The sequence below is a fragment of the Bufo gargarizans genome, chromosome 3 (genome assembly GCF_014858855.1).
Source record: "Bufo gargarizans isolate SCDJY-AF-19 chromosome 3, ASM1485885v1, whole genome shotgun sequence".
Taxonomy (NCBI): domain Eukaryota; kingdom Metazoa; phylum Chordata; class Amphibia; order Anura; family Bufonidae; genus Bufo; species Bufo gargarizans.
The window spans coordinates 109,121,508-109,144,519 of NC_058082.1; positions in this window are offsets into that span (position 1 = coordinate 109,121,508).

The window sequence follows — 23,012 nt, forward strand, 5'->3', positions numbered from 1 at the left end:
AAAGATGTGTTTTTAAGGCATGTTTGAAGGTGGAGAAGTTGTAAATTAACCTAGTATTCCAGAGAGTAGGTGCAGCTCCAGAAAAGTCTTGAAGAAGAGAGTGAGAGGTATGAATTATGGAGATTATTCATCTTAGGTCACTAACAGAATGGAGAGCACGAGTAGGGTGGTAGATGGAGATGCATGGAGGTGCAGCACTGTGCTTTGTGGGTAAGGGTGAGAAGTTTGATAGAATTGATGGTGCTCCTGGGGATCATCAAAGATTTGGATATTTGTTTTATAACCTAACCTATACTTCTCAACAACATTGTCCCTTACTTGTTTGGAGAGTTCCTCGGTCTTCATGGCAGTGTTTGGTTAGTGATGCCTCTTGCTTAGGTGTTGCAGCCTTTGGGGCCTTTCAAAAAAGGTTTGTATATGTACTGACAGATCATGTGACACTTAGATTGCACACAGGTGGACATCATTTTACTAATTATGTGACTTCTGAAGGCAACTGGTTGCACCAGAGATTTTTATGGGGTTCCTAACAAAGGGGGTGAATACATACGCACATGCCAATTTTCTGTTTTCTATTTCTAAACAATAGTTTTATTTATATATTTTTCTCATTTCACTTCACCAACTTAGGCTTCGTTCACACCACCGTTCAGCCTTTCCTTTCTCCTGCTCCGTTATAGGAGCAGGAGAACGGAAAGGACGGATTGGGCACATAACTGAGCCGAGCGGAGCCTACGGACCCCATAGACTATAATGGGGTCCGTTAGGTTTACGCTCAGAAGATGATTTTGGAGCGGAGACAAAAGTCCTGCATGCAGTACTTCTGTCTCCGCTCCAAAATCATCTTCTGAGCGTAAACCTAACGGACCCCATTATAGTCTATGGGGTCCGTAGGCTCCGCTCGGCTCAGTTATGTGCCCAATCCATCCTTTCCGTTCTCCTGCTCCTATAACGGAGCAGGAGAACGGAAAGGCTGAATGCTGATGTGAACTCAGCCTTAGACTATTGTGTTCTGATCCATCACATAGAATTCAGATTAACAAAACATTGAATTTAAGGCTGTAATGTAACAAAACACAAAAAAAGTCAAGACACTGTATGTCCTTTCTTCTGCAGCTGATGGCAATTGAAGAAATGAACTGAGCAATTGTTTCCATCTCAGTGAGCAGGACAGAGAAATTAGAAAAAGAGCAAACAGCAGGTGGTGCTATAGATAGATTTAATTGAATAAGGCTACTTTCACAGTAGCTACATACTTTTCCGGCAGGTTGTTCCAGGGGGTGAAAAGTCTGATCCGTGCTGCCGCTAGTGCACACGTGCCGAGAGGCAGCCGGACTAAAACTACAACATTTTTAATTACATGCAATTGCAAAAGTATTCAGATCCAGTTGCTGGTTTGAAAAATGTAGAATATTTTTCATGGGGTAAACTCTTTAACTAAAAGACACAATGCAAAAAAATCGACAAAACACTGAAGCCTACTGAAGTTAGATGCATCTAATGTATTAGGAGGAGTGCACCTATTTATAAATTAGGCGCCTCTTTCGGCAGTCCATGTAACTAAATGCAAAACAGTGCCAGCTATGAGCTGTGCCAAAATGTGTTCTGCTAACAAGGCTAATGTCACAGATGAGATCAGAAATTCTCTCTCCTACTCATACCAGAACCATACAAGTCACTATAAGGCTACCTGCACACAGAGCAAATTTGTAAGCAGAAAATCTGCATGAAACGGCATAAAAAACGCAATAAAAACCACACATTAATGCTACATGCACACGACCGTATGTGTTTTGCGGTCTGCAAATTGCGGATCCGCAAAAAAAAAGGATGCTGTTCCGTATGGCATCAGTTTTTTTTGCGGATCTGTTTTTTTGCGGATCCATTGTAATAATGCCTATCCCTGTCCGCAAACTAGAAAAAAATAGGACATGCACAATTTTTTTTGCGGAGCAACGGAGCGGACTTACTGATGCGGACAGCACACGGTGTGCTGTCCGCATCCTATCCGCCAAAAAAACGGAGCGGACACGGAAACAAAGTACGGTTGTGTGCATGAGGCCTTATCAACACAATTTTTTGTGTTTTTTGTGCAATTTTTATGTGGTTTTGTTTTGGATTTGCTGTTATGCTAAGAACCCCATTGAAATATATGGGAAAAAAACACTAAGGTGTGGAATCACACAAACAATTTACATGCTGCAGAGTTTAAAAATGTTACAATTCTCATAGCAGGCCAGATTCCGTGCATAAAAAAATACAGAAAGTGTACATAAGATTTGTCAAATCTCATTCACTTTGCTGGTGCTGTATTATGCTGTGGTTTTTCAGCACAAAAATCTGTGTGGAAAAAAAACATGTATAATCCACAACAATGTGCAGTTACCCTAATGCAGTAACATCAGTCATTAATGTAAATTTCCATCCTAAGTGAGTAAGAACGTGAATGTCATACACACCCAAGAGACTTGAAAAACACATTAAGGTGTTTTTTTTAGAAATTCTGATGCTTATGTATCCTCAGAATAAGGGCTCATGCACACGACCATATGTATTTTGCGGTCCGCAAAACACGGATCTTAAAAAAAAAAAATTGCGGTCCCTAATGTGCAAGTCAGGCCGGACAGGAGCGCAGCGGTGGGGGAGGACGCGCATGAAGAGGCGTGGCGGCGAGGGAAGGTGAGGTAAGGGTTAAGTGGTGCGGGGGGCGGCATCCAGCGGAGGCGCGAGTTGCCGAGGCAGCGGGGGGCGCGGCAGGAGCAGGGAAGGAGGAAGTGGGCGGAGCAGCGTTCAGTGCGGCCAGGGGAGCGAAACGCACGGCAAGATGTCGGCGCCTGTCTTATCTGTGGATGCCATGCTTGAGCGGTTGCGGCGTGAGGCGGAGGTGCGGGGGCCTGGCTGGCTGCAGGAGCAGGTGGGTGCCTGTTTGGTGTCCCCTGCTCCGGAGATTTCCCCCACAGTTCGGGCTGCCCGGCCGCGGTGTGGGGTTCCGCCGGCGCGCCTAAGCCCTGAAGTCACCCCACGGGCCCGGCGCCGAGTAGGGAGCCCCTCTGTGGACCCTTCGCGGCGGAGAGCGGCCGCTCGGCCTTCTGCGAGTCGCTCACGCCGTGGAAGGAATCCCGTCACGCGGCGGGGCCCTGAGTGGAGCGGGACGCCTCTTCCCCCTCTCCCTGCGGCTGTGCTGGTGGATTCCGGACCGGGAACGGCGGACCGGCCCTGTCCCTCCTTAAGCGGGCGGTCTGCTCGGCTTCTGGACGACGTCGTGTTTCCTCGGGCTGCGCTGGGTGGGGACGGATGCCGGCGCAGGTCCAGAGAAGATGGGAGCAGCGCGGATGAGGATCCCCTTGCCGTGGGGGGCGCCGAGGTCTTCGCCCGGGGCCCGTCCAGTGTTGTGCAGAGGGTCATGCAGGAGGTCCGGGATGAACAGCCGTCGACGTCCAGGATCCAGGACGGTGAAGTGTCCGGTCGGCGGGAGTCAGGATCTGCGGCAGCGGGAGTCACAGCGCCCGCGGTGCCTGGTGAGATTGCGTGGGGCTCCATGTTAGCGCAGGGTTTCCTGGTTGCTGGGGGGGGGGTCCATGGGGGAGTTTGGTAGGGGTTTGGGGCAGTTGTTGGGGGGTCTGGCGGGATGGTTATCGGGTATGGGGGCGGGTGCGGGGTCTCCATTGCCGGGGTGGGGGGTGGTACCGGGGGCCGTGGCAGGGTCGCCGGGGGTTGTGGGGGGGTCGGTGTCAGTGGAAACGCAGGCGGGGGGTGAGGAGGAAGTGCAGAGGTTGGATGATAGGGCGCGCGGGGAGGTGTACGTCTGCTTTGAGGGGCCTTTGGGGGCTCATTTGAAACAGGAGGTGAGGGAGAAGATTTGGAAGGGGGAGTATGTGGAGATATTCTCGCTGCTTCCGTTGGAACGGTTTAACCTGGATAGGGGTAAGAAGGATGAGGGGAAGAAGGAGGATGAGGATAAGCGGCGGCATCGGTTGATCCCACGTACTTTTGCTAATTGGTTGCAGGCGTTTGCCATTTTGGCGGGTGTCATTGGGGAGCGGTCGCCGGATTGTTGTTCGGCGCTGTTTTGCTACCAGGACGCGATTGGGGAGGCGTATAGGGTTTATGGGGGTATGGGTTGGCTCCGGTATGATGAGCAGTTCCGGCAGCGGAAGGCGGTTAGGCCCGATATCCGATGGGATCATAAGGACATTGGGTTGTGGTTGAGGGTGACGGCGGCTCCCAGGACTGGGCAGTCCTTTCGGGGGGAGTCCGGGGGGTCTTCCCCGGGTGCCTTGGCAGCGGCGTCGGCAAAGGGGTTGTGTTTCCTATTTAACGAAGGAAATTGCAGATTTGGGGCCAAGTGCAAGTTTAAGCACGAGTGCACGGGGTGTGGGGGGGCCCATGGCGCCAATCGTTGCTTCAAAGGGGGCAGGAATAGGGGCGGGGATGGTGCTGGAAAGGGGACGGACGCCGGTGCGGTTGGAAGAGATGCAGGTGTTCCTAGATAGGTACCCGGATCGGGTTGCGGCTGTTTTGTTGGGGGATGGTTTTAGTTTTGGTTTTCGGATTCCGTCGGTTGTTACGGCGGGGCCTATGGTTCATAAGAATCTTAGGTCCGCGCTTGATCATGCGGATGTGGTGACGGAGAAGTTGTTGAAGGAGGTGGAGTTGGGGCGGATGGCGGGTCCGTTCAAGGAACCGCCGATCCCGGGGTTGAGGGTGTCTCCGCTGGGCGTGGTGCCGAAGAAGGAGCCGAATAAGTTTCGGCTCATTCATCACTTGTCTTACCCAAAAGGGGCGTCGGTCAATGATGGTATAGCTCCTGAACTTTGTTCGGTGGTCTATACGTCCTTTGATGCGGCTGTGAGATGGGTAAGGCGGTTGGGGCGGGGGACGTTGATGGCTAAGGTTGATGTGGAGGCGGCATTTCGTTTGCTGCCGGTGCACGTGGAGAGTATGGGTTTGTTGGGCTGTTTTTGGGATGGGGAGTATTTTGTGGATAGGTGCTTGCCGATGGGGTGCTCTCTCTCATGTGCATATTTTGAGACTTTTAGCTCGTTTCTGGAATGGGTGGTGGTGGAGGTTTCCGGTTGTTCATCTGTTATCCATTACTTGGATGATTTTTTGTGTTTGGGGGCGGGGAATTCACGGGTGCGTTCTTTGTTGCTGCACACGGTGCAGTCAGTTTTTGCGCGTTTTGGGGTACCGTTGGCGCGGGAGAAGATGGTTGGTCCGGTGACGGAATTGTGTTTTTTGGGGATTGTTATAGACACGGAGCGGATGGAGTGCAGACCTCCCCAGGATAAGTTGGAGGATTTGCGGCAGGAGATTGGCAGGGCCATAGGAGGGGAGAAGGTTAGGTTGCGGGCGTTGCAGTCATTGTTGGGAAAATTGAACTTTGCTTGTCAGATTATGCCAATGGGTAGGATTTTTTGTAGACGGTTGGCCGCGGCTACGGCAGGGGTGTCAGCGCCGCATCATTTTATCAGGTTGCGTAAGGAGTTGAAAGGGGATTTGAGGGTGTGGGCGGAGTTTTTAGGTCAGTACAATGGTAGGTCGTTGGTCATGGAGGAATTGTGTGATAGTGTGGAGTTGGAGTTATATACTGACGCGTCGGGGGGGGGGGGTGGGTTTTGGGGCTTATTGCCAGGGTCAATGGTGCGCAGGCGTGTGGCCGGACTCGTGGGTCAGTCGGGGGTGGGTGAGGAATGTGTCTTTGTTAGAGCTTTTTCCCATTGTGATGGCGGTGGTGTTGTGGGGGGAGAGATTGGGGAACAGGAAGGTGCGCTTTCATTGCGACAATCTGGGGGTGGTTCAGGCTATCAACAGTTTGTCCGCATCTTCTCCGCCGGTGGTGCGGCTGTTGCAGTTTTTTGTGTTGCGCTGTTTGTCTATTAATGTGTGGGTGGTGGCGGAGCATGTGGCTGGTGTGTCTAATTCAGTGGCGGATTCTCTTTCTCGTTCACAGTGGGAGCAGTTCCGGCTTCTAGCGCCAGAAGCGGAGGCGGTGGGTCTGGAGTGTCCGTCGTGGCTGTGGGGGATCTTGGAGGAGAAGTGATGGGGATGTTGAGGGATTCGTTGAGTCCGGGTACGTGGAGGGAGTATGGTAAGGCGTGGGCGATCTGGGAGTCTTGGAACGGGGCTTTGGGGGCTGGGGGCGGTGATGGGGATGTGAGGTTGTTGATATTGTTGGGACAGCTGAAGGGCGAGGGGTGGTCGGTGTCAAAGGTTAACCATTTTATTGCAGGGGTCGCGTTCGGTTTCCGGCTGCGGGGGCTGCGTGATTTGACGAAGGAATTTTTGGTACGGCAGGTTTTGAAGGGTTGGCGGAGGGGCGCGTGCAGGGGGCCGGATTGTCGGAGGCCGGTGTCTTTTGAGTTGTTGGGGCGGATGGGTGAACAGTTGAGTGGGATTTGCAGTTCCGGGTGGGAGTTGGGGCTGTTTAGGGCTGCGTTTGCGTTGGCGTTTTTTGGCGCCTTTCGCTTGGGGGAATTGGTGTGTGACAGTGTTCGTCGAGCGGGGGGGCTGAGGAGTGAGGATATCGAGTTGATGGGGGACAGGTTGTCCGTTCGGATTCGCAGGTCGAAGACAGATCAGGAGGGCAGGGGGCGTCGTTTCATGTTGTTTTCGGTTCCAGGGTGTATTATGTGCCCAGTTCGGTGTGTGCGGTCTTACGGGGCGGGCCTGGTGAGGGACGGGGTTCCTTTCCTTAGGCATGAGGATGGTTCCTTTTTGTCTAGGTTTCAATTTCTGGCGGTCTTTAGGAAGTGTTTGAGGGCGTTGGGGGTGCCGGTCAAGGATTATTCTGGGCATTCGTTCCGGATTGGTGCGGCGACCGAGGCCGCCAGGCTGGGCGCCAGTGAGGAAGTGATTAGGAGGATTGGGCGGTGGGAGTCGGTGCGTTTTAAATCCTATGTGCGGCCTGCTTTGTTGTAATGGGATTGGGGTGGTGGTTTGGTGTTAATTATGTTCTTTTGTGTTTGCAGGTCGGACGGCGGCGGCGTTGGTGTGGATTTTGGGGCACTCTTATGTGTTTTGGGGTGCGATTAGAGCGGATGTGCGGCCGAGTGGGCGACAGTTGGGTTTCAGTCCGGAGTTGGCTACGGTCCGGTGGTTAGGGGTGAGAGGTATGTTGTGGGGCGGGGTGATGAGGGAGGTGCATCATTTTGTGCGGTTGGACCGTCCCCCGGACGTGTTGGTTTTGCACGTGGGGGGGAATGATTTGGGTAAGCGGCCTTTTAGGGAGTTGGTTCGCGATATTAAGTTCGACTTGCTCAGGATTTGGGCTTTGTTTCCGGGGGTGATCGCGGTCTGGTCTGACATTGTTCCGCGGAAGGTTTGGAGAGATGCGAGGTCGGTGGAGAGGCTTAATAAGGCGCGGATCAAGGTGAATAGGGCGGTGGGTCGGTTTATGGCGCGGAATGGCGGGGTGGTGGTGCGGCATGAGGTGCTGGAGAAAGGGGAGGGTGCATTTTGGAGGGCTGATGGCGTGCACCTAAATGCGGTGGGGACGGATCTGTGGTCTCTGGGGCTCCAGAGTGGTGTGGAAATTGCGTTACGTATGTGGGGGGACGCGCAGGGTTGAGGTGGTCAAGCTGCGCGTTGTTGGAGGCGGGGGAGGTCCTTGAAGTGGAGGAATATGGTGGTACCTGAGGATGGGAGGGCCCCGCGGGAGGGGCTGGACTCTCATTGAGGAGCTGGTAGGAACTAATTACGTGGCCATCAGTTGCTGCCTCCGAGCTGGGTTCAACGGCTGGGGGTAAGATGGTGACGTAGGTGTTCCAGTGTTATTAAGTTATTGGGGCTTCTAGGACCTCCCTCGTCATTGGTTAACTTATGTTATTTAATTTGTATGTATTTAAATAAACGGCTGCTGTGGCCGATTAAATCCAAGCAGTGGTGTGGTGTGTTTATTTCTTTGGGGTTTGGGGGGAGGGGCTCGGTGTATGGGGTTAGGCAATTGGGGAGGACCGAGCAAATAGCCAATGCCCTCTTCAAGTCAGGCCGGACAGGAGCGCAGCGGTGGGGGAGGACGCGCATGAAGAGGCGTGGCGGCGAGGGAAGGTGAGGTAAGGGTTAAGTGGTGCGGGGGGCGGCATCCAGCGGAGGCGCGAGTTGCCGAGGCAGCGGGGGGCGCGGCAGGAGCAGGGAAGGAGGAAGTGGGCGGAGCAGCGTTCAGTGCGGCCAGGGGAGCGAAACGCCCACCCACCCTGCCCTGTTGGAGGGGGGGGTAGGGGAAGTGTTGATGTTTGTTGCTTTCTGTGTCGTAGCAGTCGTGGAGGCGGGGGAGGTCCTTGAAGTGGAGGAATATGGTGGTACCTGAGGATGGGAGGGCCCCGCGGGAGGGGCTGGACTCTCATTGAGGAGCTGGTAGGAACTAATTACGTGGCCATCAGTTGCTGCCTCCGAGCTGGGTTCAACGGCTGGGGGTAAGATGGTGACGTAGGTGTTCCAGTGTTATTAAGTTATTGGGGCTTCTAGGACCTCCCTCGTCATTGGTTAACTTATGTTATTTAATTTGTATGTATTTAAATAAACGGCTGCTGTGGCCGATTAAATCCAAGCAGTGGTTTGGTGTGTTTATTTCTTTGGGGTTTGGGGGGAGGGGCTCGGTGTATGGGGTTAGGCAATTGGGGAGGACCGAGCAAATAGCCAATGCCCTCTTCATGCGCCCTTAGGAAGAGTCTGCAGAGCTATGCACATGGTGGCTTTTTTTTTCCCACTGCTAAAGTGAGATTTGCTTCTAAAGTGGCATAGTGGTTAGTTCTTAGAAGCAGATTGTTAGCAGCTTTTGTATTAAAGTCAATGAGGAAGCAGGAAAAAACGCTAGCAGTTTTAGAAGCATTTTTAGTGGCGTTTCCACCACCAAAAATGGTTCAAAATTACACTACTCACAAAAAGTTAGGGATATTTGGCTTGTGGGTGACATTTCAGGATGAACCTAAAATGCACTCCAACTAGTGTTGAGCGAACTTCTGTTTTCAAGTTCGACGTACATGGTTCGGGTTCAGGTTATCTAAGGATTCCATTATGGATTTCACTACCACGGACCACAACTTATGGACTGTGGTAGCGGAATCCATAATGGAATTCTTAGATAACCCGAACCTTGTACGCCGAACTTGAAAACAGAAGTTCGCTCATGCCTAACTTTTGAATGCATATGTACAACTGTTCATTGTTTCAGTACTTTTTGCACAACTTGCTGTTCTCTAACAAGGATCCAGAGGAAAAAAAGCTGTCTGGTTTGAGAGCTGTACTTATACAAGCAAACAACGTAAGTTTGTGGGCGTTCGCGTTTGATTTCCAGTGTGTGTTTGTTTTAAGTGTGTGACTTTAGATAACCTGACTTGAGATTCAGGGACTTTAGGAGGGGACTACAGTAAGTTAGATTCTTATCACTGCACCATATTGTGTTTTTTCTCTTTTCTTGCGTAATCCACATTTAGTATGTTTTCCATTATTGACAGCGCAGTCCAGTGCACATCTTGTCTAATGTATGGAGTCCTGGAACAGCCATTTGAGGGTGCATATCTTTGTTCAAAATGTGAGCAAATTGCCCGTTTGGAATTGCACATCGTGTATCTAACAAGCGAGTTTCAACACTGAGAAGCGTTGACAATTTGGAAAAGAGTTTGCTGCTCACTGAGCAGACACTCTATGGGGGAAATGGGGGGGGGGGAAATGGGGGGGGGGGTGGTAGCAAGGAGGCTCAGGAAAGTGAGGTAGCTAGCTGGGTAACAGTTAGAAAGCGGAGTAGAGGGAAGAGTGCCAGGGAGGCTAGCCCTGATCTGACACACCCCAACAAGTTTGCAAGGTTGGCAGATGAGAGGGATGTCAGGGAGAGCACTGCTGCAGTCAGGGGAATGTCGGCTGCAATAAGCAGGGGACCAGGAGACTATGGCAGGCCAGACAGGTGCTGGTAGTGAGAGACTCAATTATTAGGGGTACAGATAGGGTGATCTGTCACAAAGACCTGGATCACCGAACGGTGTGTTGTTTTCCTGGTGCTCAGGTTCAACACATTGCGGATCGGGTTGACAGATTACTGGGAGGGGCTGGAGAAGATCCAGCGGTCATGGTCCATATTGGAAGCAATGACAAAGTTAGAGGTAGGTGGAGCGTCCTTGAAAATGATTTTAGGGATTTAGGTCACAAACTTAAGGCAAAGACATCAAAGGAAGTGTTTTCAGAAATACTACCAGTACTACGAGCCACACAAGAAAGGCAGCGGGAAATTAGGGAGGTAAGCAAGTAGCTCAAGAACTGGTGTAGGAAGGAGGGGTTTGGGTTCCTGGAGAACTGGGCCGACTTCTCTGTCGGCTACAGGCTCTATCGTAGAGATGGGCTGCACCTCAATGGTGAAGGGGCAGCTGTGTTGGGGGGAGAAGATGACTAGAAGGTTGGAGGAGTGTTTAAACTAAGGACTGGGGGAGGGTAATTACATTATAGGATGGGAAGATAGTGCAGATAGAGACCGGGGGCAAGGTAATGGGACTGGGGGAGGAATGGAAGGAGGGACTAGAACAGTTCAGAGGGAAAGGTGTAGGGTAAAAAATATACATAAACCTCTTAATTGTATGTATACTACTGCCAGAAGCTTGACTAATAAAACTGATGAACTGGAATTAGTGATGTGTGAGGAGGAATACCGGATATAAGTGATCAAAGTATCACATCTCATATGACATTAGAGTATAGGTGACTCCAAACGGAGTTGAAGCATACACGTCATAAATTAGGTAGAACAATAAAAGAGGCGGTGCACGGCGGCACCCGTAAGATGGTAACCCGTTTGTCCTACTGTGTAGTTGAGCGACTCTAATTGTGCCGCAATTACCTCACGGATCAGTGATGAGTTGGGTCCTTGGTATTAATCGTGCTGCACACGGATAGGAATCCGACCTACAGTTCCCCAATGTTACCCTAGCGGGGTCCTACACTAGCACTAAGGCTTAACCACGGTACACCCACTAGAACAAGGGTATCCCGTCCGGAACCTAACCCTGGAATTGGAGACCCTAAATAGCCCTCTCCTAGAACATCCCTACATGCATGTTTCACTTACAGATAAGAGTTGGGGTCCATTCACACGTCCGTTGTTTCTTTCCTGATCTGTTCGTTTTTTTGCGGAACAGATCTGGACCAGATCTGGACCCATTCATTTTCAATGGGTCCTGAAAAAAATCGGACAGCACAATGTCTGATTTTTTTTCAGGACCCATTGAAAATAAATGGGTACAGATCTGGTCCAGATCTGTTCTGCAAAAACTGAACAGATCAGGAAATAAACAACGGACGTGTGAATGGACCCTAAGACTCATCAGGGGAAACAGCGGGGAGCTGGGCAATTAAGTATGACAGGATACACACATGATCACATGAGTGTAATGCTGGGGCTCCGATCGGTTACCATGGCAGCCAGGACGCTACTGAAGTCCTGTCTGCCATTACCAGTTACTCTGCAGCATTATAATTACATGCGCTGTGGCAGCCCGGTTGCTCCTTCTCCTTGTAACTCACAGGTCTGTGCGGTGCATTGCTATAAGCATAAGAGCGCTGGGCGGCCACAGCTCATGTAAGTATGCCGCTGACTAACTGACCATGGCAGCCAGACAGGACGTCAGTAGCATCCTGGCTGCCATGGTAACCGATCGGAGCCCCAGCATTACACTGCTGGGACTCCGATCGGAACTGGCGCTGCCACCAATGATTTTAATACTGGGGGGGCGCACTGCCCACCAATGATTTTAATACCGGGGAGAAGGGAAGGAGGGTGCACTGCCCACCAATGATTTTAATACTGGGGAGGGGAAGGGGGAGGGCGCACTGCCCACCAATGATTTTAATACCGGGGAGGGCGCAGTGCCCACCTATGATTTTAATACCGGGGAGGGCCCACTGCCCACCAATGATTTTGATACCGGAGAGGGGGGTGAGGGTGCACTGCCCACAAATTATTTTAATACTGGGGAGGGGGGGAGGGCGCACTGCCCACCAATGATTTTAATACCGGGGAGTGCACACTGGGGGCTGATGGAGAGGCACTGGGGGCTGATGGAGAGGGTACTGGGGGCTGGTGAGAGGCACTGAGGGCTGATGAAGATGCACTGACTGGGGACCTGGGGGCTGATGGAGAGCCACTGACTGGGGGGCCTGGGGGCTGATGGAGAGGCACTGGGGGCTGCTATGAGGCTACTGGGGGCTGCTATGAGGCATGGGGCTCTTATCTGAGGTCTGATTGGGGGTCATTCATATTGGGGTCTGAGCTGAGGTGTGATCTGAGGTCTTATTGGGGTCTTATTAACATTGGGGATCTTATTGGGGCTGTTAGCTGAGGTCTTATTAACATTGGGGGTCTGATTGGTGGTCTGACCTGAGGTGTAATGAATTTTTATTTTTTTCCAGAGCAGCTTGGAGAAAAAAGGCCTCACAGTCTCCCACACTCCTTCTGCCCGACCAAGCCAGCCAGCACCCCTGAGGCCAAGCCTACCAGCATCCCGGAGTCTTCAGAACTGTAAGTAAATTATATATAAGGGGAGCCTATAATATGAAAGAGACGAATTATGTCTGAACAGACATATAGCGCAAATTACAGTTTTTGTTTACTTTTTATGTTGCACTAAATTTTCTGCAAAATAAAATATAATAAATGGCAGCACCAACCTTGGAATATATTGGAGATTGGGTGCAAACTCCAGTGGGAATAGTGTCCCAGGATAATATCAATGAAAAACAGAGCAGCACTCCAGTAAGGTGAAAAAAGGAAAGCTGTTTATTCACCTAGTGGTGACGCGACGTTTCGGCTCCAACATGAGAAAGCTTCATGAATAAACAGCCTTCTTTTTTGAATGAGTGAATAAACAGCTTTCTTTTTTTCACCTTACTGGAGCGCTGCTCTGTTTTTCATTGAGATATATATATATATATATATATATATATTTATATTTTTTTTTGGGGGTGGGGTGGGGGGGCTCAGGGTGGCAGTAGATCTTGGGTGAGTTCCCACACTTTTTTTTCCCAGGACTTGACCCCTGCATGAAATATTATCAAAATTAGGGTTATTCACTTTAGAAAAAAGATGACTAAGGGGAGATCTAATAACTATTTATAAATATATCAGGGGTCAGTACAGAGATCTCTCCCATCATCTATTTATCCCCAGGACTGTGACGAGAGGACATCCTCTACGTCTGGAGGAAAGAAGGTTTGTACACAAACATAGAAGAGGATTCTTTACGGTAAGATCAGTGAGACTATGGAGCTCTTGGTGGCCACCCAACAGCTTAGGGAGGGTGGGCAGGGACTGGTGGCCCTTCCCCCCCTGTTTCCTACCCCTTTAATATATACTTCCTCTGATGCCCGTTCCGGTGGGCATGCAGGGGTTAATATAGGGATCCGGTTAGGAGAGTGGGCGGTCAGCCAGGAGGGCATATATGCCACTGTCCCGCCTTCCCTCTTCCTCTTTGAGCGGAAGCGCTTTGTCCCTCCCTCCCCTGTGAGTTGATAGTTTGGTTCTTGGTTCGGATGGTGTGCTCAGAAGTGATTAGGGGGAACGGTTATGGAGGCAAAGTGCCTCTTTGGAATGTTTAAAGTCACAGCTGGCGGCTAGTTATTGCAGCGTAAAGGTGTTGGAGGAAAAATGGGCGGATCCGCCCGCTGGGATACCAGCGGCTGGCGGAGAGCACGGTTCAAGGTTATAGTTTTGCCGTTTGAATAAAGCTGTGGCCGATTACCACCCAACAAAATAAAAGGTTAAAAGTTGAACGGTGTCAGTGTCGTTATTGAAGGGGTTAGTTGGGGTTGGTATGCGGGGCTAGAGGAAGGTTTGGAGTTCCCCTTCCCATTCCTTATGGTGCCAACAGTCCTGCCTGTGGAGGTGTTGATGGTGAATTCACTAACAGAGTTCAAGCTGGGCCTGGATGTATTTCTGGAGTTTAATAATATCACAGGCTATATCTACTAGAGATTGGTCGTTGATCCAGGGAGTTATTCTGATTGTCTGATTAGAGTCGGGAAGGAATTTTGGCTTCTACCTCACAGTTTTTTTTTTGGGCTTCCTCTGGATCAACTTGCAGGATAACAGGCCGAACTGGATGGATAGATGTCTTTTTTCGGCCTTATACAGGGAGTGCAGAATTATTAGGCAAGTTGTATTTTTGAGGATTAATTTTATTATTGAACAACAACCATGTTCTCAATGAACCCAAAAAACTCATTAATATCAAAGCTGAATATTTTTGGAAGTAGTTTTTAGTTTGTTTTTAGTTTTAGCTATTTTAGGGGGATATCTGTGTGTGCAGGTGACTATTACTGTACATAATTATTAGGCAACTTAACAAAAAACAAATATATACCCATTTCAATTATTTATTTTTACCAGTGAAACCAATATAACATCTCAACATTCACAAATATACATTTCTGACATTCAAAAACAAAACAAAAACAAATCAGTGACCAATATAGCCACCTTTCTTTGCAAGGACACTCAAAAGCCTGCCATCCATGGATTCTGTCAGTGTTTTGATCTGTTCACCATCAACATTGCGTGCAGCAGCAACCACAGCCTCCCAGACACTGTTCAGAGAGGTGTACTGTTTTCCCTCCTTGTAAATCTCACATTTGATGATGGACCACAGGTTCTCAATGGGGTTCAGATCAGGTGAACAAGGAGGCCATGTCATTAGATTTTCTTCTTTTATACCCTTTCTTGCCAGCCACGTTGTGGAGTACTTGGACGCGTGTGATGGAGCATTGTCCTGCATGAAAATCATGTTTTTCTTACCTTGCAGACTTCTTCCTGTACCACTGCTTGAAGAAGGTGTCTTCCAGAAACTGGCAGTAGGACTGGGAGTTGAGCTTGACTCCATCCTCAACCCAAAAAGGCCCCACAAGTTCATATTTGATGATACCAGCCCAAACCAGTACTCCACCTCCACCTTGCTGGCGTCTGAGTCGGACTGGAGCTCTCTGCCCTTTACCAATCCAGTCATCTGGCCCATCAAGACTCACTCTCATTTCATCAGTCCATAAAACCTTAGAAAAATCAGTCTTGAGATATTTCTTGGCCCAGTCTTGACGTTTCAGCTTGTGTGTCTTGTTCAGTGGTGGTCGTCTTTCAGCCTTTCTTACCTTGGCCATGTCTCTGAGTATTGCACACCTTGTGCTTTTGGGCAGTCCAGTGATATTGCAGCTCTGAAATATGGCCAAACTGGTGGCAAGTGGCATCTTGGCAGCTGCACGCTTGACTTTTCTCAGTTCATGGGCAGTTATTTTGCGCCTTGGTTTTTCCACACGCTTCTTGCGACCCTGTTAACTATTTTGAATGAAACGCTTGATTGTTCGATGATCACGCTTCAGAAGCTTTGCAATTTTAAGAGTGCTGCATCCCTCTGCAAGATATCTCACTATTTTTGACTTTTCTGAGCTTGTCAAGTTCTTCTTTTGACCCATTTTGCCAAAGGAAAGGAAGTTGCCTAATAATTATGCACACCTGATATAGGGTGTTGATGTCATTAGACCACACCCCTTCTCATTACAGAGATGCACATCACCTAATATGCTTAATTGGTAGTAGGCTTTCGAGCCTATACAGCTTAGAGTAAGACAACATGCATAAAGAGGATGATGTGGTCAAAATACTCATTTGCCTAATAATTCTGCACGTAGTGTAAACTGTTACTCTGAGCTTTAATGCAAAATTCCGAACAGGTGTTTGATCCATGAGTCGCCCAATACATTTCCTGATTCAATTACAATTGGTATTCAAACAGTTCTCCTCATCATGCTGTTAACATTTTGACATCGTGAGACCAAGACGACACCTAACAATTGATTAACGGTACCTCAAACATTGCGAGGATTCAAGCAGGATGTTCTCTGATGGAAGTGGCCACTGAGCTTAAAGTGTCAAAGAGAGTCATCAGCAGGTTGCAACATAGATACAGACTGGAAGAGTCACAGAAAGGCATAGAAGTGGACGCTCTTAATTTCATCTTCATGGGCGACAATGCGCCAGCTCATTGAGGTTGCATCATTAGTGAACGGCTGCTGGAAACAGATATGCCTCAAATCGAGTGGCCTGCACCTTCTCCAGATCGGAGTCCAATTGAAACGTATGCGGTCAGCTGAGTCGCCCTGTAGAGGCTTGTAAACCCAGAACCTGACCTGAGGGCTGTTCTTCAAGAAGAATGGGATGCCATGCCTCAGCAGACAATAAATTGACTTGTGAACAGCATGAGATGTCATTGTCCAGCTGTAATTGATGCTCAAAGGCACATGACAAGTTATGTTGAGACAGTAGGGGTATACCCACCACTGTTGTTGGTTTTTGTTTCAATAAACAGTTTGAGATGAGGAAAGCACCACTGCATGCCTCTACTTAAATGCCTTACTTTCATGATGTAATATGACTGTAGCGTGAACTTTACGTTTTTCATAAATTTCACCCAAAATAACAAACATCCCTAACATAGGGCTGGATAAGGAAACAACTCTCATCCAAATCCTCAACCAGTTAGTCTTCCAAAATGCTTGTAATACTCTAAACTTGTAATCAAGTCAGAATTCTGACACCAAAAATGACCTATTTTTAGTTAGTAATCCTACAGATTTTTCTGCCCCAGAATTTGTCACGTGAACTTACCCCTCAACATTTGGTGGGCAGTGTGGATGGCTGGTGCTCACTACTCAGGCCACAGTTCTAGGCTTGCCAGGCAGGGCCGGCGACACCTATAAGCAGAGTAGGTCACAGCGTAGAGCGCCACTGTTGCTGGGGGCGCCGGCGCGCTGGAGTCTGGCTGTCAGTGGCGTTGCGAGGTGGCCGCACCAGGTGACACCAGACTGATAGGGTGTCACCTGCCGCACCCAAGTTCCCAACACCACTAGCACATGCCCCCTTGTACTTGTGTCGCTGATCTGATCCTGTACTTGCCGGCTGCGCGGGCATGAGTTCAGTCACTTTGGCGTGCAATCCCGTGAGGCCTGTGACCGGGAGGTGGGTCTCGTGGGATCACGGGCCACAGGACGGGATTGCGCACTGAAGACACTGAACTTAACTAAACTCATGCTCGCGCAGCCGGCAAGTACAGACTGTACAGGATCAGCGACATAAATACGGGGGGGGGGGGACGACTACATAATGGAGTGCAGTCTGGGGGCAAAATTACATAATGGAGGGCAGTGTGGGGGACAAACAACATAATGTGGGGCAGTGTGGGGGACAAATTAATGTGGGACAGTGTGGGGGGCAAATTACATAATGTGAGGCTGTGTGGGGGCAAATTACATAATGCAAGGCAGTGTGAGGGGCAAATTACATAATGTGAGGCAGTGTGGGGGGCAAATTACATAATGTGAGGCAGTGTGGGGGGCAAATTACATAATGTGAGGCAGTGTGGGGGGGAAAATTACATTATGTGGGGCAAATTACTTAATGTGGGGCAAAATTACTAATGAGGGCATTACTATTGGTGGGACTATGAGGAGCACTATTACTATGGGGGCACTACTATTTCTTCAGGATAGTATTTGTGGTATTGGGACCGGGGCACAGCGAGCAGCAGGATAACACTGTGGGGACTCACAGTTGGGGGATGATAGAAAAGTGAGGACACCAAGATTTCAGTGTGTCACACTCTGCAGAGACGAGGAGCGGCTGAGAGAAGTGTCCGGACTGAATGGAGAAGATGACAGAGAAGGTCTACATTGGAAGAGACGTCACCTGGAGGCCCTGATGTGAGAGGTACGTGCTGCTTTATATGTGCAATGCTGCTATTTTATGTTTTGCATATGAGAAAATATTTACAATTAAAATGTTTTAATTAAATGCTCTATTTTACTATTTTTATTATTTGGTCGAAAGGCTGATTGGGGGGGGGGAGGGGATTGTAACGGGACTGCTGTAGAATATCTAAAATTAACTGGTCAAGTAAAAATGTTGCATGCAACAATCATTAACCACCTCCCGACCGCCGTACGCGTATATATGCGTCCGGGAGGTGGTTGCTTTACTCCTCCTGGACGCATATACGCGTCTTCTCGCGAGACGCGAGATTTCCTGTGAACGCACGCGCACAGGCGCGCGCGCTCACAGGAACGGAAGGTAAGCGAGTGGATCTCCAGCCTGCCAGCGGCGATCGCTCGCTGGCAGGCTGGAGATCCGAATTTTTTAACCCCTAACAGGTATATTAGACGCTGTTTTCATAACAGCGTCTAATATACCTCCTACCTGGTCCTCTGGTGGTCCCTTTTGTTAGGATCGACCACCAGAGGACACAGGTAGGTCAGTACAGTCCCACCAAACACCACACTACACTACACTACACTACACCCCCCCCCCCCCCCCCCCCGTCACTTATTAACCCCTGATCACCCCATATAAACTCCCTGATCACCCCCCTGACATTGATCACCGCCCTGTCAGGCTCCATTCAGACGTCCGCATGATTTTTACGGATCCGATCCATGTATCCATGTATCCGTAAAAATCATGCGGACGTCTGAATGGAGCCTTACAGGGGGGTGATCAATGACAGGCGGGTGATCACCCATATACACTCCCTGATCACCCCCTGTTATTGATCACCGCCCTGTCAGGCTCCATTCAGACGTCCGCATGATTTTTACGGATCCGATCCATGTATCCATGGATCCGTAAAAATCATGCGGATGTCTGAATGGAGCCTTACAGGGGGGGGTGATCAGTGACAGGGGGGTGATCACCCTGATTACCCTGATCACCCGCCTGTCATTGATAACCCCCCTGTCAGGCTCCATTCAGACGTCCGCATGATTTTTACGGATCCGATCCATGTATCCATGGATCCGTAAAAATCATGCGGACGTCTGAATGGAGCCTTACAGGGGGGGTGATCAGTGACAGGGGGGTGATCACCCTGATTACCCTGATCACCCCCTGTCATTGATAACCCCCCTGTAAGGCTCCATTCAGACGTCCGCATGCGTTCTGTGGATCCGATCCATGTATCCATGGATCCGTAAAAAATCATGCGGATGTCTGAATGGAGCCTTACAGGGGGGGTGATCAGTGACAGGGGGGTGATCACCCTGATCACCCCCTGTCATTGATAACCCCCCTGTAAGGCTCCATTCAGACGTCCGCATGCGTTCTGTGGATCCGATCCATGTATCCATGGATCCGTAAAAAATCATGCGGATGTCTGAATGGAGCCTTACAGGGGGGGTGATCAGTGACAGGGGGGTGATGACCCTGATTACCCTGATCACCCCCTGTCATTGATAACCCCCCTGTAAGGCTCCATTCAGACGTCCGCATGCGTTCTGTGGATCCGATCCATGTATCCATGGATCCGTAAAAAATCATGCGGATGTCTGAATGGAGCCTTACAGGGGGGGTGATCAGTGACAGGGGGGTGATCACCCTGATTACCCTGATCACCCCCTGTCATTGATAACCCCCCTGTAAGGCTCCATTTAGACGTCCGCATGTGTTCTGTGGATCCGATCCATGTATCCATGGATCCGTAAAAAATCATGCGGATGTCTGAATGGAGCCTTACAGGGGGGGGTGATCAGTGACAGGGGGGTGATCACCCTGATTACCCTGATCACCCCCTGTCATCGATAACCCCCCTGTAAGGCTCCATTCAGACGTCTGCATGCGTTCTGTGGATCCGAACCATGTATCCATGGATCCGTAAAAATCATGCGGACGTCTGAATGGAGCCTTACAGGGGGGGTGATCAGTGACGGGGGGGTGATCACCCTGATTACCCTGATCACCCCCTGTCATTGATCACCCCCCTGTAAGGCTCCATTCAGACGTCCGCATGCGTTCTGTGGATCCGATCCATGTATCCATGGATCCGTAAAAATCATGCGGACGTCTGAATGGAGCCTTACAGGGGGGGTGATCAATGACAGGGGGGTGATCAGGGAGTCTATATGGGTGATCACCCCCCTGTCATTGATCACCCCCCTGTCATTGATCACTCCCCCCCTGGTAAGGCTCCATTCAGCCATTTTTTTGGGCACAAGTTAGCGGACATTTTTTGTTTGTTTTTGTTTTTTCTTACAAAGTCTCATATTCCACTAACTTGTGTCAAAAAATAAAATCTTACATGAACTCGCCATACCCCTCACGGAATCCAAATGCGTAAACATTTTTAGACATTTATATTCCAGACTTCTCACGCTTTAGGGCCCCTAAAAAGCCAGGGCAGTATAAATACCCCACATGTGACCCCATTTCGGAAAGAAGACACCCCAAGGTATTCCGTGAGGGGCATATTGAGTCCATGAAAGATTGAAATTTTTGTCCTAAGTTAGCGGAAAGTGAGACTTTGTGAGAAAAAAAACAAAAAAAATCAATATCCGCTAACTTATGCAAAAAAAAAAAAAAATTCTAGGAACTCGCCATGCCCCTCATTGAATACCTTGGGGTGTCTTCTTTCCAAAGTGGGGTCACATGTGGGGTATTTATACTGCCCTGGCTTTTTAGGGGCCCGAAAGTGTGAGAAGAAGTCTGGGATCCAAATGTCTAAAAATGCCCTCCTAAAAGGAATTTGGGCCCCTTTGCGCATCTAGGCTGCAAAAAAGTGTCACACATCTGGTATCGCCGTACTCAGGAGAAGTTGGGGAATGTGTTTTGGGGTGTCATTTTACATATACCCATGCTGGGTGAGAAAAATATCTTGGTCAAATGCCAACTTTGTATAAAAAAATGGGAAAAGTTGTCTTTTGCCAAGATATTTCTCTCACCCAGCATGGGTATATGTAAAATGACCCCCCAAAACACATTGCCCAACTTCTCCTGAGTATGGCGATACCAGATGTGTGACACTTTTTTGCAGCCAAGGTGGGCAAAGGGGCACCTTTCGGATTTCGCAGGCCATTTTTTACACATTTTGATTTCAAGGTACTTCTTACACATTTGGGCCCCTAAATTGCCAGGGCAGTATAACTACGCCACAAGTGACCCCATTTTGGAAAGAAGACACCCCAAGGTATTCCGTGGGGGGCACGGCGAGTTCCTAGAATTTTTTTTTTTTTGTCACAATTTAGCGGAAAATGATTATTTTTCTTTTTTTTTCTTTTTTCCTTACAAAGTCTCATATTCCACTAACTTGCGACAAAAAATAAAAAATTCTAGGAACTCGCCATGCCCCTCATGGAATACCTTGGGGTGTCTTCTTTCCAAAATGGGGTCACTTGTGGCATAGTTATACTGCCCTGGCAATTTAGGGGCCCAAATGTGTGAGAAGTACTTTGCAATCAAAATGTGTAAAAAATGCCCTGCAAAATCCGAAAGGTGCACTTTGGAATATGTGCCCCTTTGCCCACCTTGGCAGCAAAAAAGTGTGACACATCTGGTATCGCCGTACTCAGGAGAAGTTGGGCAATGTGTTTTGGGGTGTCATTTTACATATACCCATGCTGGGTGAGAAAAATATCTTGGTCAAATGCCAACTTTGTATAAAAAAATGGGAAAAGTTGTCTTTTGCCAAGATATTTCTCTCACCCAGCATGGGTATATGTAAAATGACACCCCAAAACACATTCCCCAACTTCTGCTGAGTACGGCGATACCAGATGTGTGACACTTTTTTGATGCCAAGGTGGGAAAAGGGGCACATATTCCAAAGTGCACCTTTCGGATTTCACCGGTCATTTTTTACAGATTTTGATTGCAAAGTACTTCTCACACATTTGGGCCCCTAAATTGCCAGGGCAGTATAACTACGCCACAAGTGACCCCATTTTGGAAAGAAGACACCCCAAGGTATTCTGTGAGGGGCATGGTGAGTTCCTAGAAATTTTTATTTTTTGTCGCAAGTTAGTGGAATATGAGACTTTGTAAGAAAAAAAAATAAAAAATAAAAATCATCATCATTTTCCGCTAACTTGTGACAAAAAATAAAAAGTTCTATGAACTCACTATGCCCATCAGCGAATACCTTAGGGTGTCTACTTTCCGAAATGGGGTCATTTGTGGGGTTTTTCTACTGTTTGGGCATTGTAGAACCTCAGGAAACATGACAGGTGCTCAGAAAATCAGAGCCGTTTCAAAAAGCGGAAATTCACATTTTTGTACCATAGTTTGTAAATGCTATAACTTTTACCCAAACCATTTTTTTTTTTTGCCCAAACATTTTTTTTTTATCAAAGACATGTAGAACTATAAATTTAGCGAAAAATTTATATATGGATGTCGTTTTTTTTGCAAAATTTCACAGCTGAAAGTGAAAAATGTCATTTTTTTGCAAAAAAATCGTTACATTTTGATTAATAACAAAAAAAGTAAAAATGTCAGCAGCAATAAAATACCACCAAATGAAAGCTCCATTAGTGAGAAGAAAAGGAGGTAAAATTCATTTGGGTGGTAAGTTGCATGACCGAGCGATAAACGGTGAAAGGAGTGTAGTGCCGAAGTGTAAAAAGTGGCCTGGTCATGAAGGGGGTTTCACCTAGCGGGGCTGAAGTGGTTAAATAGGTGGCCGACAAAAAGGGGCGGGTCAATAGGCGGAGTCTAGGGGACGGCAACTTTACCTTATGCCTAGGGTGGCAAAAATCCTTGCACCAGCCCTGTTGCCAGGACCTAGGGGCAGAAGGTGGTGGCGCCAGTCAGGCGGGCGTTCCAGTAGTCACAACACTCTCTTCCTTGGCGGTGCCGATGGTGGAGTATACGTCACCGAGCTGATTGTTGGAGCAGCAGTGAGCGAGGACTGCTATTCCACCAATCAGCTTAACACCACAGTTAGAGTGACCATTTTTTTAACTCTCAAAAAAGGAGGACATCACACCTGGGACAGTGGATGACTGTACTACAATACACAGAATGGAAACCATAATCTAAGTTTCCAGCACGTATATTGTTAAATGAATTGGGCTGTGAATTACCCATCTGTGACCTCACTTCTCCCATCCAATTTTTGGAAAAAGTTGCAAGGGTTTTGGAGAAAGCAAGTCAAGTCTGTCCTAAACTGTTACTTGCAACAAGATTTGTAATTGTACTTCATGTAGAGACCTCTCTCAAAATGTGG